The 15762-nt window shown below is 39.0% G+C and overlaps 2 long non-coding RNA genes across 3 annotated transcripts; both read left to right on the plus strand.

Moving 5' to 3' along the window:
• Positions 1-1932: 1932 nt before the first annotated feature.
• On the plus strand, positions 1933-6306 carry LOC126213246 (uncharacterized). 2 transcript variants are annotated; one of them, XR_007541119.1, is made up of 6 exons: positions 1933-2528; positions 3446-3562; positions 3735-3805; positions 3927-3996; positions 4085-4207; positions 4304-6306. It is a non-coding gene; the product is annotated as an uncharacterized LOC126213246 (long non-coding RNA). The 2 variants fall into 2 exon arrangements; XR_007541120.1 differs by having other exon boundaries at positions 4291-4362.
• Positions 6307-13050: 6744 nt separating this feature from the next.
• LOC126213252 (uncharacterized) lies at positions 13051-14123 on the plus strand. Its single transcript, XR_007541126.1, has 3 exons — positions 13051-13162; positions 13367-13508; positions 13631-14123. It is a non-coding gene; the product is annotated as an uncharacterized LOC126213252 (long non-coding RNA).
• Positions 14124-15762: the final 1639 nt, after the last annotated feature.

Consider the following 15762-nt stretch of genomic DNA (forward strand, 5'->3'; position numbering starts at 1 on the left):
CTCTTGCTCATTCCATGTGGAATGATGTAAATAATCAATGACCCTTCACCACCATAGCTGTCTGCCAGCCATGAGGTTATTTTAATCAAAATTTAGAAGAAAACATAACAATTGTTTATCACTAAGTCTGCCAAAGATTCACAAAAGCGTTCAACAATAACCACAAAAGTTTTCTTATATAATTCACTAATATAATCTGAGAGGGAACGACAGAAGCGGCCGATCCCACGCGTCGGCTTTGACCCGTGACGTACGGGTGTTGTCGTGTGTGATGTCATGACGGCGCGGAGTTTGCCTTGTGAGTGTGCCGTGTTTGTAGATGTCGTCGTGTTGTGGTTTGTTGTGCTCTCTTGTGGTGTGTTCAGGGTTTTCGTTTGTGTGGTGTAATGAGCTCAGTTTGGTTTTGCTCATTATCCAGAATTGTTCGAGTGTCGGCTGTGTTTGTAGTGGAATTTGTTTCAGTGAGTGTGAAGCTTAATTTGGTGTTGTTCATTGTAGATCGTGTGGTAATTCTAGTAAAATTAATCGGTTGTTGTTTTTTGTTCAGGAATGGATATGACGGATGTGACTACAACAGTAGTAAGTTGCATACAACACAGCTATGAAACTAAATCTGCCGTTTATAACGTTCACGAGTACAACACTACACGTGCAGCTTTAGTACATACAGTCCAAATAGATCCTATACATTTATATTCTATGGGAAAATACGATATTCTAGCCACAATCATTTTAACCGATCAGCCTGTTTGCATCCCAGAATCCGAATGTACATTACATTTCCTGTTTTCTCTCCAACAATTTTGTGTTCCGCTTTTCGTCTCTTAGAACTCACAATACCACAAAGCCCATTACTAACTAGAATCTACTTGCCGAGATTTCCAAAGCTGAGCGCCGGCGACAAAAGAAAAGCTTACTGTCATTTCAATACCGGAGCGAGGGAAGGCGAAAGTACGCTTGGAAATTCATACAAAAAACTAAACTATCATGCAATCATTAAATCGATGAAAGTTACAGATTGGGCGGACAAGGAAGATAAACACGAAAATAAAAGTAAGGTGGGTGCTTTACTGTAAACTCGATATAGGTTTAAAACTAAGTTTCCGACTTCTTCGAAAGTCGAAGTTTGGAAATACTACCAGTCTACTCGATTTGACCCTTAGCTTGAGGAGTTGCTTGTTGGGAATTACTGGGGGAGACAGGGATATATACAAATACGTCAGGCCCCATAACGCACTAGCAAACCATATTGCAGTTGATGAGAGAAATGTTGGAAGGAGAAGATATATTTCACGTATAGTAAAGCACTGAAGAGATACCTATACTAGTGATGGGGAGCTCGTGAATGAGTCGTTCAAATGAACGCTTCACTCCAGTGAAGTGTGAACTAACCACTCAATTTCAATGAACTGGTACTTCAAACTCTTCACAGATAACACACTCCATACGTTTTACAAGTTCACTCACTCTCTTCCCCTCTCTCTCATCTAGAGGTGGCAAAAAATAACGTAACTGATAGAAATAACCGGTTACTGAGAAGTAACGGTTACTGTGATAACCGTTCCTCTGATTCTGGCAGTTATTTCAATAACTGTTTAGTGTCAACAGTGCCTCGCGCCATCTGTTGACCGAAGATCGTACTGCGCATTTGGAAGGCGTTCTATAGACCATGGGAATAACTGTGAGACTGCGCGCCATCTGTTGATAAGAACTGTGTACTATTTCGTGGGCCTTCGTTACTTTTAGCATAAACAATTAAATGAAGTTAATGTCCGAGCCGTGGCTGATAGGAGCTGCAGTACAGGCATTAACAAGTACAGTCGATCCCTTGAGCCACCGCCTTACGTGTTAATTTAGCTTGGACGCGTAGTACAAGGAAAGTTACTAAGGAATTCGAGTGACTATGGAAATAACTGTCAGAGACCGGTATTCTCCTCTGGCAGTTATCGTTATTGGCTCGTAGTTCTAGTTCTCTGGCAGTTATCGGGCCACCACCACAGGTAACCTGGAAGCTGGTAACGGAATAACTGTGTGTGTAGACGTTCCTGACTCGGTGACTCCAGTTAAAGGTAGTAGTTCCAGGTGATATTTCCAGAGAGGATAGTAACTGGAGCGAACAAATATTTTCGTACTGCTACGGAAACGACGGTGGGCCATCGGGGAGAGGGGATGGCAAATAACGGGAATCTATCGTCTCATTTCTCTGCAATTCTTGGTGTTCCGGAACAGGTGTCATTATTTTTCCGGCCTTTGGTTGCGTTACAGGGTATTGACTTTCGTTCCGCGTTCTTGTTTTTCTTTGTGTTGTTGATATTACTACCAATAGTTCATAGTTGCCAACATGAAGAGGTCGAGGACAAGCGAAATGTGGTCATATTTCGAAACTCTTGATCGAGAGTTTGCGAAATGTACTTTGTGCGGTAAGAAATTATCGTACAAATCGACGACGACGAATTTAGAAAAACATCTTCAGAAATCACATTTAATTGTGAATTTCTCTTCACAAAGACCTTCGGAGCTAGATTTGGGTGAGTAATGAAAATAATATATTTATTGCAATTACGGTTATTTCAGTGCATGCATAATCATTTATTTTTTATTTTATTAATTTTTTTAAAATAAGAGCATACTATACAGTGTGGTGCTTTGTGCATTTTTACACGCAAGTTTTCATTTGTCGTGACTACTTAAGCTGTCGATACCACCGCACCTGTTTGCCTTGACATTTTCAAACATTAAATTATGTTGCCGGAATACTTAATTATTTAATTGGAAGTTATTGTTGCAGGTGTAATAACGATAGTGCTAATAAAATGCCACTGTGTGATATATGAACTGTCGTCTCGCAATTATTAGTAACTAATCAGATAGCAGATTGTATCAGTGCTCATTCCTGTGTATCATTTGTTTTTAACCCTGACGATGCCGGGAGGGGGGGGGGGGGAGAATTAGATACTGTTTTATATTTTAAAATTTTGAAAAGGATAATTGTTTTTAATGGAGTCTTCAACTGAATTCCATAAATGTTTTAAATTTTGTGGTTAAACTTAACCCAAAAATTTGACACGTTAATAGTACATGTGACTTTCCACAGTGACAGTTATATTGAATATTTTGAAGTTCAGGGCCCTACTTATACATCAGTATTTGTTTAAAATATATGTCAACAACAATTAAGATATTTTTTTAGGGTGGAAATACAGTACCCTCCCTTCCCCCCAATACACATTATTGAAAATGTGTTGGTGTTGCTAGGATTAAAGAAGAAACTTGAAGCTATAGTCATTACTAAAACTGAGTCAATTGTCAACTTGTTTGAAGTAAATACTCAAGCTGCAAGTACCATGTAGAATACTGTACGCAAACATTGTAATATATATCACCAAAAATAATATGGCATCATTTCTATTGTGCTTATGCTGATATGAAACCTATTTTTCTGTAGGTGAAACCCTTCCTGTAGAGGTGATCCTTGGCACCAGTAGTGTGGAAGAGGAGCGAGAGGCACACCAACACCAGCAGATGAGTCTCCGTTTAATACTTGGGATATTATAACAGTAAGGTAATTCTAGTTTGGGTACATTTTTGGCAGATTTGAACTCCCCCTTAAAATGGAGATATAACTGTAGGGCATAGCATATATTTGTTATGCTACATTAAAAGAGTACTAGTGGTTTTGTGTTGAAGTGTTTAATGTATATTGTCGGTCAGTAAGTCAGAGCACTTTGTTCCAGTTATAGCTCCAGAAGTCGGTCACCAGCAGCAGATGTCACACAGTTATAAAATGGGAAACTTGAAGAATAAGGTACTAGTGGTTTGGATACATGTGTGGGAAATTTCACCTTTCACTTAAAATGAAGGTACAGTTACAGCCCTTGAGAGTATACTGGCAAATGGTAACTCAAAGCTCTTTGTTTCTGTTACAGCTCCAGAAGTCAGCAGCAGCAGCCGCCGCTGTCACACAGCCATAATGCGAGAAGCTTGAAGAATAATGTGGTAGTGGTTTGGATACATATTTTACCTTCAGTTTAAAATTGAAGTTTGTTTATATTGGCAGGTGGTAACTCAGAGCTCTTTGTTCCAGTTATGGCTCCGATAGTCTTCCAGCAGCAGCAAATGTTACACAGTCCTATAGAGGCAAACTTGAAGTATAAAGTAATAGTGTTTTGCATACAATGGCAAACTTGACCTTTCGCTTAAAATGGAGGTACATTTGCACTGAGTTTAATGTTATGACACGTGAATGGATTACCAGTGATGTATATGTAAATACTGGAATTTGTAACTTAGAACTTAATTTCAGTATCGGCTTTGAAATTTGGTCACTGGATACAACTATATTATCTTTCATGTTGATAGCAGCAATCATCAGATTGCGATCCAGTTAAGTACCTGTGAGGCATGAGATGTCAAAAATACTTGTGGGTTATTGGTAGCCTGTGTCAAGGCATGTGGCACCTCAAAGTTTGTAAGTACAGTAGCATTTTGTTTTCTGCTTTACTTAAAAATTGGTAGCTGTAGCACCCATTCTGACATTCAATTATTTTGAATTTCAAGTTTCTTAGAATGATACAGACATCAGTTTGTTAACACTAATCCGTATATTATTGTTAATATGTGCTGCTATTTTCCTCAGATGTTAACTGAAATTGTTTTATTGTTATGATAACAACACTTCAGCCTTTGCAAACTTGCAGTATAGGTTACCAGCTGAGAAATATTTACTGGAAGAAATGGTTTCTTTGAATAGGACCGAAAGGAAAACCACTGAAAATGCCAAACGTGAATTGGTGAAACATCTTGTGCTCAATACTAAATTTCATTTGCAAAACACGGAAGTTTTCCTATCTTTGTGGTGGAACACAACAAATTCTCATAATTTTGCTAGTTTGTATTCTAGAAAGGGTGCCAGAAATGGAGGAGTATAATTTTTATTAAATCGGGCATTAAATGTAAGTAGGTTGGAGTACAGAAAGGGTGCAACTGGCCTTCCCCACTGTAGCCTGATGTGCTCCAACATGCATTTGTACTGATGTGCAGGTGGTTATAACACTAGTATCAAACTGCATGGTACCCACTTACTAATGTGACCTACCCTTGCATGATCTTCTGCAGACAGCAAGAAATCCGCTACTGCTCTTACTACCTGTCCAACAGTTGTGGGGGATTTTTTCCCCCTTGGTGCTTGACATGACATGTTTTGCCCTCTGCCCTTAAAATCTCAATTCTTGTTACATTTTTCATCCATTTTCTATCTCCTGATGGACCTGTATTGATTAAAAAACTAATCACTGCAGAGGTGATTGTAGAACTTTTGCTAGTGGCAGTGTGGAGGGGCTCCACTCTTTAAAAAATAAAATTACATTGTGGGACATGGAATTATTATTAGATGCTTTCATGGACATTTTGTTTACTGAAAAAGTCAGTCATTATCTGAGGTATTTAAATGTTAACTTCAAATCTAAAACTGCATCAAAAGATAAATTTCAGTAAGTCTTTAACAAGTTTCAGTATCTTGCTTCACATGCTGGACCCTCCAACTATAAAAAACAGTTTTTGCAGAGAACAACTATTCAGATGTTAACATCCCAGAATTTGTGTAGAAGATATCCCTTACATTGTTAGTTTCATTGTGGTCACACTCTACAGTGTAGTGTTATCAGCATACATATAGAAGTTTGAAGAACATATTAAATTAATTGCTAGACATGCCTTAAGTGAATATGTTTACTACTAATGTGAGTCAGCTAAGTAGTTGCTGCAAGTTTCTATGTTGTTTCTAAAGTGTCTTTAGACAAGGATATTTCTGCTGTTTGTTTCCTGTTCTTCTGTTTCAGATAACTACTCATATATGCAGCAACTGCTGAAGCAGCCTCTGGCAGTTTATTGAAGTTCTGTGAACAAAGTGTTGTGTGGTCTGTTTGTGTAAAGTGATAAAGAAAAATGTTAAAAGTGTAATTGCATATGTAATTGTGTATATATTTAATCATTATTTTTGCTATTTGTAAGATCTATTTTCATGTAAATCAGAACATTGTATAATAGGTAACAACCGAATGAGGCAGTGTAGCTATTAACAGCACTGACCTTGTATTCGGGAGGATGGGGTTCGCACTGTCTGGCCATCCTGGATCACTAAGGCAAATGCCGGGATGGTTCCTTCATCAAGGCCACGGCTGACCACCTGTCCTGCCCTTAAAGAGATCCTTTAAACATTGTGTGTATACCCATATTTTGAATTATTGATGTTTGTTGTATTATGTTGAGATATTCTTGGATGAAATAAAAAAAGTTTATACATTTGTATTTGTGGTCACATGTTAAATTACTGAGAAAATTGCAGAGTGATTATGGCACCGAATTTCCATTCAGGTGCATTGGGATCCTTCGCCTGTTTGAACATCCTGATTTACATTTTCTTTGGGTTCCCTAAATTCCTTTAGGCAAATACTTTTGTTGGTTCCACTGAATAGGCCATGGCAGATTACCTGCCATGTCCAATCTGAGTTTCTGCTCAGTCTCTTGACATGTTAAGTATTTATTCATTCTCTTTATAATGCTGCAATGTTTTAAGTGTTCCATATCATTGTGAAAAAGTCAGAATAAAATTGATCATTTCACATGTACATACATTTGTGCTGGTTGCCATTTTTTATTTTAACTTATCTTCCTTTTGTTCCCTGTACTCTTAAGTAATTTGTTAAAAACCCGTGAGGTCAAAGACGAGCACTTACTACCATTTTAGGATATATTTTATGTACAAATAAGGCAATCTCTCATGTGGCATGGTAATGTCTTTGTTGAGGTGATATTACTGTCTCATGAACATAGGTGTCTTACATAGAACATACAGAAAGTAAACAGCTGTGCAGTAATCTTGTAAGAATATATTTTAATTTTGGGGCAGGATAGGAAACTCATCTCAAGTGATACATGTATCATCTCCTACCTTCTCAAGAAATGTCAAAATTTGTGGCACTACTGTGAGCACAACACTTGCTGTCTCATACATAGTATGGAAAGCTATGAAGTGTAGTAGTGTGTATGCAACATGTTAATACTTTCTAGGGATTTTAAACTTACTGAAATGCCTTGAGTATTGGCAGTGATCTAAAAATGGAACATAGTTGAGTATCTTCTCCAAGTATACCCCATCACTAATGCTTGGTAGCATGATGATGAAAAAGTGCCAGTGCTGTATCAGGTCAACTTGAATACAAAGAAACTTATGTAATTTGGTGAGACTTAGCTTTGTGGCATTAGCAAGAGAAAAATGAGTTTTCTCAATTTGTACACATCCATTGCAAATAGGCTTTTTTTCATTTAATTAGTTTTTGGCCATTGACTTTGAAACATTTTATACATAGTTTGGTGCATATCACTTTATGCGGGAACAGTGTACACTTCAAACTTAGGTATTGCAATTGAAGCATTTCACAGAGGTATATTTGGCATGATTACAATATGCTTACAACAATAATCACGTCAGATACATATTTACTTACATTTGGGCCTATTAGCACTTGTGCATACTACATGAACGTTTTTGAATAAAATATGCTTTTTTGTTTTCAAAGAGCTCAAGTCAGTTCATTTTCTATTATGTTAAGCAACACTGAAAAACTCTGATAGGTGCACTCATTGCTACGTTGAGGTTGTTATATGCAAGACTTAGCCCTTCATTTTGAGTGCTCATCTTGTCTTGTTCATGAATTAGTCTTACCTATTCAGACAGTTAACTGTCATGATATTAAACTGCAAAAACATCAAAGCAGGCAGCTGGCATTGACAGATGAAGTGTTTCAAAAGGATTCGTGTTATTGCCTCGTGTGAGACAGAAAAAAAGCAAAACGTGGAATCCACAGGTAAAGCATTCCCCAGGAAAGGAAATTTTGTATTTCCTATAGATGAATATCTTAACAGGGACTGGTAGAGTAACTTAAGTAAAAAGTATTATTTCAGTTTTGACAGCACTTTACTGCAACAGACAAGATCAGATTTCTGAAAACTTACTGCAAATTTGTATTACCTACACAATACCATTAATTCATACTCTCACAATCTGGATATACAAAGAAGAATTGTATAAAACGAGTGAAAAGGTATTGTAATGACATCTGAGACATTAAGCCTTATGAGTTGTTAATCAATCATTCAGCACTGGAATTCTGTATACAATAATGCCAAACATGACAGATACACAACAAACTGAAGGCTTGGACATATGCATTAGTCATTCTCCCACCACAAAATCAAAACCCTCACTGTAGATTAGATTAACTTGTTTTTGTCCCAGAGACCCAAAAATGAGATGATTCTCATGGATGTGCAACATGTCAAAGTATAACATAAAGCATTTGAATATAATACTTACCACCATCATCATCTGTCACGAGATTGTCAAAATATGTGAATATATTGCAGTAAACTGGAGCTGCTAATATGTACAGTATTAATATACTGCCAGAACAAAACATAGTTATGCACTTTTAATAAATTTATCACACACAGAATACCTGATCTTGACTGTTGTGACCAAGTGCTGTCAAAACTGAAATATGCTGGTAGCAGAATTTTTACTTAAGCTGGTCTAACAGTCCCTGTTAAGATATTCATCTATAAAGTAGAAGTTGCCTATCAAAAAGTCTTTCAAACTCTCAGTAAACCGTGATTTATCTGAAACAAAGTTTTTAATGGTTGCTGGCAGTTTATTGAAAATGTGTGTTCTTGAATGTTGAACCCCTTTCTGGTCCAAGGTAAGTGATTTTAGATCTTTATGTAGATAGCTGTTCTTATTCCTAGTATTGATACTATGTATTGTGCTATTGGTTGGAAATACTTGCAACAAATTTCATTAAAGAATAAATATACTATAAAGCAGTGGTTAGAATATGAAGTTCCTTGAACAGGTTTCTACATGGTGTTCTTGAATTTATACCACAAACGATTTTTATTAGGCCTACATGCTTTTACATGCTAAATACTTTTGCTCCGTTGATGAGTTACCCCAGAATATGATCCCTTATGACATAACAGAATAAAAGTATGTAAACTTTTTTACATTTTTGTCTCCTACATCTGACACCATTCTCACTGCAAATACAGATTTGTTTAGGAGCTTTAGCAATTCTGTGGTAAGCCCTCCAACTGAATTTATTATCGAGTTATAATCCCAGAAATTTAACACTGTCAATCTTTTCGATCTGCATGTCTTTATATGTTATGGGATTACAGAACCTTACGTCACGGGTCAAAGCAGACGGGTGGAATCGGACGCTTCCATTCATCCTATGTTATACACATGCTGCAGCTGGAGAAATCGAGCATTTTCAAACTAGCGTACTCACACTTTCAACCATATGACTATCTTGTAGAGGAGTAAACGAATCTTTCACATTTCGTATATTTTTGTGTTTTATTACAAGGCAGTACACTTATTCTATTAAGTAAACAACACAAGAAATTAAGCTTCGAATTTAACCTAAAGTATTCAGTTTACATATTTCTTCAAACTTAAAAACGCACGTTGTTAACATTTTACTTAAACAGCGCTGTGGCGAAGTTCCGCGTACTTTCTGTTGCAGCTGCGAGGATAATATTTCTAATAGCGACCGATAACCTACATACATATAATCTGAAACACTAATAATCGTTCTAACATCAACTAAAATGTACCCGGAGTTAATAAGCTGAGGTTATGACACGATTCATACGACATTCCTGCTATTTCACACTACTCGCAGTTATACTGATAACTAAACTGATGGATTCCAACTATGTCGTTATTTAACTGTGGGAGTTATCGGTATTCGCTAGCGAAAAATAACTTGGCAGTTATTAATAACCGTTAACGATAACGGTTATCAAAGAATAACTGGAACTGTGATAACGGTTACTCCAGAATAACCGTTTGGCCCACCTCTACTCTCATCCCATTACATCGGCGCTACGTCACTCATTCTCCCTTCACTTCAGTTCCCCCTCTACTGCCTGTCGACGAATCGCGCGGCGTTTGTGGGAAATGATAGGTTTGCGTGGGGTTATGGTTGTGAGGGGCGAGGGGAAGGCAGCGTCAGCTGCTTCCTGCAGTGCTGACATCTTGCGGACCAATGAATATTACAGATGCAAACGAAGAGGCTGGCTGTGTGAGCACGCACAACCAACATGAAAATAAAAGGTTTGTTAATAACACTGAGAGAGGGATTTTACCTGAAATCGTACCAGTGACTGCAGGTGACAGTTTAAACTGTTTTGAATCTGGAGGGTTATTATTCTCAACAAAAATAAAATCTACAGGAAAACTTCTGAATAATTACCTAACGTAGATATATAGACTTTGTGACAGTGGTAAACATACACATTCTATTTTGGATTAAATTTTAAAAGGAACATAAAACTGGAATGCATTTCGATGGTAGCCCTAGTTTTCAGTCCATGAATACAACAAATAATGTTTCACTTGGCAGATAAAGACTTTTTTGGGCGCTTCATGAGAAAATGTCGAGGAAGATTAAATGTAATACCTTCTTTATATGTGGCAGGTTTCTCTGTTTATCTTTCCTTTGTCCCCCTCGACCATGCTCTATTTAAGTTAGCTCAGACGCTGTAAGAGCGTAAAACGTTGCGTGCACGTTACTGCATAGTTCGGCCATCTGTTGGTAAAATTATGAAGTATTACGAAGCTTTTTGTAGGAGCGAGGCGAAGCGAGCGTAGCCGCGGCTGAGCACCGAACTGGGCAACTTCGCCAGGCTTCCGTACTTGGTGAATGAACTACTTCATTTGAACGCTTCACGCCAAAGAGTGAAATGAATGAAGTAGTTCACGGGAATGAACGATTTCGACCCACCTCTAATTTATACACGATTTGGGCTTCGTATATAGGGACGGAATATGCAATCCGTTCCTTACAAAAATTAAGTTTAGTTAAGTATTCATAGCAACTAATAGCTTTTTTTTTTTTTTTTCTTTATTGTGATTTCATTCCCCTGCCCCATGCGGGCAGGGGAGGGCTGTCAGCAGCACAATCCGCCGCTCTTCAGCCGAGTGATATGACAATTAAAACAAGAATAAAATAATACATACATAAGGAGGTAAAAAGGGGGAACATAAAACAGAGTAAGGGGAGAAAATGGAGGTAAAAATACACTGATATGTAGACGTTCATTGGGGACAGTTAAAAAAGTCACCAGAAAGTTAAAAAACACAATTGGTGATTCTTAAAACACATGGAAGTCACTAGATGCACAGGCACAGGTTAAAAGTCGGCCACAGTATTAAAAACACTCCGAAACAACACACTTAAAACCCACTCGGAGCACACACGACGAAGAATAAAACTACCAGGTGGGACCTGCCGAGGGAAAGGGCAGAGAGGATGGAAAAGGAGGGGAGAGCATGGGGCAGCTGGGGAAGCGGCGGGAGGAAGGGAGGAGGGGAACCGTGGGTTCACGAAGAGGCAGGAGACACATGGGGCGGGAGAGGAAAAGGGAAGACAGGGCAGGAGGGAGCGCAGAGACACTGAAAGAAGGCACAAGAGATGGAGGGGGAGGGGAAATCCGCTCAGAAGGAGGGAGGGGGAGGAGAGGGAGCCCTGAGGAGGAGGCAGGAAGAGGGGGTTAGAGTTGGTAGGAAGGGTAGATGTCAGGGCGAAGCTCATCATCCGGGAGCGGTAGACGGTGGAAGTTGTGGTGGGAAAGGAGATGGAGGGTGTGGAGATGGAGAGAGGGAGGGACACAACGGTAAAGGCGCGGCAACTGGTCGGGAGTGGAGAGGAAGGGAGACACCAGGGGGTGGGGGGGATCAAGGCGACGGACAACATAGAGTGTGCGGATGTGTTCAAGGAAAAGGAGAAGGTGGGGGAAGGGGATGAGGTCATAGAGGATGCGCGTGGGGGACGGAAGGCGGATGCGGAAGGCGAGGCGGAGCGCATGGCGTTCGAGGATTTGGAGGGCGTTATAGAACCGGGGAGGGGCGGAAATCCAAGCGATGCTGGCATAACAAAGGATGGGGCGGATCATGGATTTGTAGGTGTGGAGGATGGTAGAAGGATGCAGACCCCATGTCCGGCCGGACAGGAGTTTCAGGAGGCGGAGGCGGTTGTGAGCTTTGTTTTGGATGGTAAGGAGATTGGGAGTCCAGGTGAGGTGGCGGTCGAGGGTGAGGCCAAGGTATTTGAGGGTAGGAGTGAGGTGGATAGGACGGCCATAAATGGTGAGGTAGAAATCATGGAGGCGGAAGGAACGGGTGGTGCGGCCTATGATGATCGCCTGGGTCTTGGAGGGATTAACACGGAGGAACCACTGGTTGCACCAAGCGGTGAATTGGTCAAGGTGGGTTTGGAGAGTACGTTGGGACCGTTGAAGAGTAGGATAAAGGGCTAGGAAGGCGGTGTCATCAGCGAACTGGAGAAGATGAACAGGAGGGGGAGAGCAACTAATAGCAGAAAGTTACCATATCTAAATAATACCTTACCAAGAAATTTTGTGGGTATGAAATATATTCTTCACAGACAAACCAAGGGCGAAGGTGGTTATTGCTATTTTATTAGCAGTATAAAAATAAATACTTCATATAACTACGAAATTGTTTCTTACGCTCAATATTTTCGTGCTGAACTTGTAAAGTAAAATAAGCAGCGCTTGAATACTTCAGTGTTGCTGGGCGCTGCCAACAGATGTCAGTGCGAGACGCCACCTCAGGAAATATGGCGATCATTTTAGCTCCGTCTGATATTCGTGACTGGCCGAAAAACGAGTCGCATTGGAGCAACTACACCTAAAAACAAAGCTTACGCACACAATTCTGTGGGAGCTGTGACGTTGGCGTTCTGCTGTTGAGCAGTGCTATCTGTGGTAGAAGCGGTGTTTCATGTTTGGAAGCGTGGTCACTGCATGGGTTTGTTTTCGTAGCAGTGACTGAAAGCACGGCTTTGTTTTCGTAACATTTGTGGCGGAAATCTTGTTCTCACTGCCATATGCGATTCGGATTGTTATTGAGAATCTGTTCAAAATGCCACACAAGTGCTGTATGCCCTATTGTAGGGGAAACTACGACAACGGTTTAAAAGTTAGCGTCTTTTCGTTCCCGTCTGATGAAGCATTAAGATTGAAACGGATCGCTGCAGTTCATAGGAATGACTGGGAACCCAGTAAACAGTTCGTTGTAAGTATCTGTAATTTAACTTTATTTCTATATTGTTACCCTTTTTAATACTGTTATGTCACAGAACTGAAAATTCAAATCAATAGCCTATCTATAACGAAGCATTATACTTTTAAGCTCACTTTATGCAGTCCTCAGTTAGATTTCATTTGTCAGTTTACATTCTGCCTTTACGTTAACAGTGAAATATATGCTTCTTTTCAGATATGTGAACTGCATTTCACTGCAGACGACATTGAGAAAATTACCAGTGCTTACGACCCAAAACTGGCAAACTCTTTACAGTTTACAGCACCTTTGGACCGTCCACGTTTAAAGAAACGTTCGTGAAAATTTATCGTAAAGGGTACTTGTAATCAGTTTACAGATTAATGTACAGGTTCCTTAATTTTCTTACGATATTGTTAAATATCTAAGATCAATAAACATTGCTATACGAATCTCATGTTTATCTCTCTCTATTTGCAGATGCTGTACCATCAAAGTTGCCAGGATGACCTACGTATTTATCTTCAAAACAAGCACCAGCTCGAGAAGATCCAGAGGGTCGCGAACGTTTGGAGAACCAAGCACTTGAGAAAGTCATTGAGGAGAGTGTGGAATCACACAAAAAAATGATGGAGAAGAGTTCATTTGCTAGTTTAGAAGATTTTAAATTAAAATTATCTGATTGGGAAAAGCACAGTGACTGGGTCAGGGGTGTTAAAGGATGCTCCTTATCTAAGTGTTGTGTGTCATGTCGTTATAAATAGTGATTTAGTGTTAAGTGCATTTGTGAAGGAAGCTGAGCTAAATTGTGCTGGTAAGATTAAATTATCAAACCAAGTAAGTGATACTGGTACAGTTAGCAATATTTTGAAAGAGTTGTATGTGATGTTTCATATAAATGAGGCTCCATTTGAGGCAAGTTTGTCTTGCATTGAAGACATTTTGGAAAACTTGTAAGAAAAATTACCAGAAAGTGAGCATTAAATTAAATTTTTGAAGGAACAAGTTTCATTTCCAAGATTTAATAGTCCAACAGAGATTAGGTACGGAAGTGTTTCAATGATTTTATGGTCATTAGCTTATTCTATCAGGCCACATGCATATAGGTTTTTGACGAGTGCTCGTAATTTTTCCATTCCAAGTCCCAGTACTTTGTCAAAACTTTGCAGTAAACTTCCAACTAACCCAATCATTGAGCTTCAGAGTGAGCAGTTTCTCAGTTACATACCACAAAAAGTTGGTGCTTTATCTGTGAATGATAAAACTGTCCTGTTGATGGATGAGATTTATTTAAAGTCACAACTTGACTATAAAGGTGGCAATGTTGTAGGTGGTGCTTTTAACACAGATGTGGTTTTGTGTGCAACTAGTGCTTATGTTTTTATGATCCAGAGTATGGATTCAGTGTACAAAGATGTGGTGCATATTCTCCCAGTTCACACAATTCAATTAAACTAGAAGCAGTGGGATTTCAGGTAATAGTAGTAGCTGACAATAATGCTATTAATAAGAAAGCTATTTCATACTTTTCTTCCCCCCCGCCCCCCCCCCCTCCCTCCTAGTGTACAGATAAAATATGTTCATCCTGAGCAGACTTCTGCAGACCACCCACTTTACTATTTTGTGGATACTGTACACATTTTAAAATGTAAACGGAACAACTGGGGTAATGAAAAGGACCAAATTATATGCTTTCCTTCTTTTAGTGATAGCTTGAAGGTAGGTCTTGCTTCTGTTACAGCACTGAAGGAACTATATTTACTAGAAAAAGGTGAACTGTTGCAGTATGGCAGCACTTTAACACTTAAGTCACTATATCCAAATTCTTTTGAATGGCAAAATGTGAAATTAGCATTGCATATTTTTAATAACATGACAGTTGTTGCAATGCAACAACTAGGTGCAAGAAAGAAATTGAAAACTGGGAGAGTACTGCCACATTTGTAAAAATAATAAGTCAGTGGTTTGATATTAAATGTTGAAACGCTGCTGAAGGGTAAAAGGCTAAGAAATGTTTACCAAGAACAGATTACTCTCAATTCAAAACATATTCATGTTTTTTGAGAAACTTTCTCTCGTGGTTGTGTTCATGGGAAGATTGCAATGGAGGAAAGAAATTGACCAGAGAAACACACTTTGCTCTCAAACATACTACTGCAGCCTTTATTGATTTTAGTGAATACTGGCTGTGTGAGAAGAAGAGAACATATTTGCTCATTGGGAAAATACAGACAGACAGTTTGAAGGACAGGTTTGGGAAATACCGCCAACTTAATGGGGGAAGTTACCATGTATCGCTAAGGCAGGTATTTGGAACAGAAGGAAAATTAAGGGCCCAGAGTATGTTTTCTCTTGTATTAAAGTCCAAAGTGTTTGGTGATGTTGTTGTTAGACCTAATAATGTTGATGCTGCTTGTTGTAGAATCCCAGGCTTTCAAGATATCGACATCCCAGAGCTGTTAAATGTAGTAATTGATGATAGTGATGTTGATGAAGTGGACGAAAACACTTGGCCATTACTCCATTATATTGCTCACACCAAGTGCATCTAAAATAAATTGTCTATATTGTGAAGGGTTTGTAACATCCGAAGAAACAAGACAAGCAGATGA

Source organism: Schistocerca nitens, chromosome 11 (genome assembly GCF_023898315.1).
Source record: "Schistocerca nitens isolate TAMUIC-IGC-003100 chromosome 11, iqSchNite1.1, whole genome shotgun sequence".
Lineage (NCBI taxonomy): Eukaryota > Metazoa > Arthropoda > Insecta > Orthoptera > Acrididae > Schistocerca > Schistocerca nitens.